General features: G+C 44.4%; 1 long non-coding RNA gene across 1 annotated transcript; it reads left to right on the plus strand.

Moving 5' to 3' along the window:
* Positions 1-3,221: 3,221 nt before the first annotated feature.
* LOC120993218 lies at positions 3,222-3,614 on the plus strand. Its single transcript, XR_005777166.1, has 3 exons — positions 3,222-3,270; positions 3,483-3,552; positions 3,602-3,614. It is a non-coding gene; the product is annotated as an uncharacterized LOC120993218 (long non-coding RNA).
* The last annotated feature ends 398 nt before the right edge of the window (positions 3,615-4,012 follow it).

Raw genomic sequence — 4,012 nt, forward strand, 5'->3', positions numbered from 1 at the left:
TCATGTAGCATGGGGTTCATTTACTGTAAGCACCACAATGGGTATGGTTGATTGAAGCACCCTTAAAGCAACCACAACAGGATAACCTACATTACAGGCAGAACATTATGATTGTCCCTTTTATAATTATTCTTATTTTTCAATATAATGTATTGTCACTTTTGTTTGTCCTTTTTTGGAATAAAAAATGTAAAAATAGTTGAACTCGATCAACTTGCAGTTTAATATTTTAATCTTATTAACATGGCAGAACCATAATCATACATTTCTGGGCCCAATGTGTCAAAGCCCACAACTCGTGCTCGACATGACCAATTCCATCATATACCCCAATGATGAATCTCCACCCACTATAAAGTCTGGACAGGCAGAAGGGGTGCTTATATTAGCACTGGCAAGATGGATAAGCACCAATTGTGGGAGCCTTCATCTTATATTGTAGATGTCTTAAAATAAAGATTTCAGCTCTTTCATATTAAACATGCTCTGTTACATGGTTTTTATACATATCAATGGGATAAAAGGGGGAAACATAACCTACCAGGGGCCAAAAGGTTCATAAAGACAGGGGTCAAGATAGGTCAATGATGTCTAAAGGATAGAGAAATAATTATGGGTAACCTATGGCTAACAATGGTGCCTTAAAGTGTTCCTGAGTAGTGTTGATCGAGCATGCTCGGCCGAACACCAGTTCGATGCTCGTGCAGGTAAGTGCTGCCCTTCACTGTAATGCCGTAGCCATGTTGGTTACTGGCATTACAGTGATTGGCTGGCCCGAACGCATCATCGAGTGCTATATAGCACCCGATGACACGCGTTCGGCTCAGTGTTAGTCAGGGAGAGCTATGCTGAAGAAGGGAAAGATAGTCTAGGGAGTGAATATATATTTTTTTTAAGTTAAAAAAACGTCTTTTTAAGGACTATTGTGTGTGGCAGCAGCAATATATATTTTTAGCGCAACCCGCGCTAAATTGCTAAAACAGACAGCGACATTATCTGCGCTAGATCTCCTGTGTAACATGTGCGCATCCCAAAAATATCTGTGACATCCAGTGTACTTTTTCCATAGACGGAGTCCGCTGCAGACAGCGACATTAGCTGCGCTACATCTCCTGTGTAACGTGTGCACATCCAAAAAATATCAGTGATATATCCAGTGTACTTTTTCAGTAGACGGTGTCCGCTGCTGACAGTGAGATTACCTGGGGTACATCTCCTGTGTAACGTTTCCACATCCCAAATATCTGTGACATTCCCTGTAATTTTTTATTAGCCGCTGGTGACATCAGTGACATTATCTGCGGTATTTCTCCTGTGTAACGTTTCCACATCCCAAATACCTGCGACATTCCCTGTAATTTTATATTAGCCGCTGCTCACATCAGCAACATTATCTACGGTAGTTCTCCTGTGTAACGTTTCCACATCCCAAATATCTGTGACATTCCCTGTAATTTTTTATTAGCCGCTGGTGACATCAGCGACAATATCTGCGGTATTTCTCCTGTGTAACGTTTCCACATCCCAAATACCTGTGACATTCCCTGTAATTTTTTATTAGCCGCTGGTGACATCAGCGACATTATCTGCGGTATTTCTCCTGTGTAACGTTTCCACATCCCAAATAACTGCGACATTCCCTGTAATTTTATATTAGCCGCTGCTCACATCAGCAACATTATCTACGGTAGTTCTCCTGTGTAACGTTTCCACATCCCAAATATCTGTGACATTCCCTGTAATTTTTTATTAGCCGCTGGTGACATCAGCGACAATATCTGCGGTATTTCTCCTGTGTAACGTTTCCACATCCCAAATACCTGTGACATTCCCTGTAATTTTTTATTAGCCGCTGGTGACATCAGCGACATTATCTGCGGTATTTCTCCTGTGTAACGTTTCCACATCCCAAATACCTGCGACATTCCCTGTAATTTTATATTAGCCGCTGCTCACATCAGCAACATTATCTACGGTAGTTCTCCTGTGTAACGTTTCCACATCCCAAATATCTGTGACATTCCCTGTAATTTTTTATTAGCCGCTGGTGACATCAGCGACATTATCTGCGGTATTTCTCCTGTGTAACGTTTCCACATCTGAAATACCTGTGACATTCCCTGTAATTTTATATTAGCCGCTGCTGACATCAGCGACATTATCTGCGGTATATCTCCTCTGTGACGTTTCTACATCCCAAATACCTTTTTTTTAAAAAATTTACGCATACACTTGCAAATCCTACGCTACTGTACGTGTGACATACTTCCAAGCATATATAACATTTAATATGAAGAAGGCAAGCAGTAAGGGACAGGGAAGTGGCAGTGATGCTGATGGTGCACGCAGAGGCCGTGGCCCTGGGCACGATGAAACTGTGCCTGCTGCCAGTGCACAAGAAAAACAATCATCCACAATACGTAGCTTCATGTCCCAGTTTGTAGGGCAGCGCAGGACAACGCTCTTGAAGTCAGACCAGTGTGACCAGGTGGTCGGTTGGATTGCAGCAGATAATGCTTCCAGTCGGTTAAGCACCACCCTGTCTTCCACCAAGTCCAGTCTCAGTAGCCAATAGTCTGGTCAATACAATCCTTACCCTGATCCTCCTTCCTCCCACCATGGAGAGTCTTGCCAAACAAGTGATCCCACACTCTGATATTCCGAGGAGCTCTTTTCAGCGCCATTCCTTCAATTGGGCCTCTTGACAAGCTCGCTTGAAGAGGGACATAAGATCTTGTGCCCTGATTCCCAAACTCTTGAGCATCCACAGTCACAAGAAGATGACGGTGGGGAACGGCAATTAGTGTTTCACGAGGTGGATGACGATGATGAGACACAGTTGCCAAAAGGTCAACCGCAATTAGTGTTTCAAGAGGTTCATGATGAGGATGAGATACAGTTGTCAATAACTGAGGTTGTTGTTAGATCCATGGGCGTAGGGATCACCATAGCTGCCATAGCAATGGCTATGGGGCCCAACGCGACTGGGGGCCCGGGCTGCCGGCTGAGGATTTTTTATTTTTTAAATTCATGTGGCGTAGCTACAGGGATTGCAGGCCCTCCAGGACAGACAGAGAAAGCGCTATCTGCAGGGTCTGCAGGCTGTGGGCGGTGCGATAGGGGGCGGCTGGAGGCAGAGAGGCGTACCTGCAGTGAGGAGAGGCAGTGGTCCCGCTCCCAGTCTGGGCGGCAGTCCTACTGGCTAGAAGTGGAGGAGATGGAGGTCTGGACCATTATATCTGGGGAGGAGGGGGGAGCAGGACCCTGGAGGTCTTGACCATTATATTTAAGAAGGGGGAGCAGGACCCTGGAGGTCTGGAACATTATATAGGGGGGGACAGTACACTGGAGGTCTGGACCATTCTATTTAGGGGGAGCAGGACCCTGGAGGTCTGGACTATTATATTTAGGGAGGAGGGGGAAGCAGGACCCTGGATGTCTGGACCATTATATAGGGAGGAGGGGGGAGTAGGACACTGGAGGTCTGGACCATTATATTTAGGGAGGAGGGAGGAGCAGGATCCTGGAGGTCTGGACCATTATATATGGGGAGTAGGGGGAAGCAGGAACCTGGAGGTCTGGACCATTATATAGGCAGGAGGGGGGAGCAGGACACTTGATGAAGAGGGGATATCTGTGACAATAGGGGGTTATATAGTATATGATGCTATTATATGTCATGGTATTATACACGGATATTTGGAAACAGTTTTAAGTAAGTATAAAAGAACAGATAGGTAGTAATGTGTGTTTAGATTAAATCTTAAAGCTTTCCCCTTTCCCCTCTCCTTTAAAGGTAACGTTTAATGATGACACATCAGGAAGTTAAAAAAAAAAAAAAAAAAGCAAGTCTGCGAAGAGGACACTTCACAACTAGTGAGCGTACAGGTCTTACACGTAAGTCTAATTTCCCCTGCCCCCCACCACACACACACTTTACGTTAAAATACAATTACTAATTATTATTTTTTTTCAATTCTTCATGTTTATCAGATTTGCCACTTTATCAGTT

Source organism: Bufo bufo, chromosome 3, assembly GCF_905171765.1.
Source record: "Bufo bufo chromosome 3, aBufBuf1.1, whole genome shotgun sequence".
Taxonomy (NCBI): Eukaryota; Metazoa; Chordata; class Amphibia; order Anura; family Bufonidae; genus Bufo; species Bufo bufo.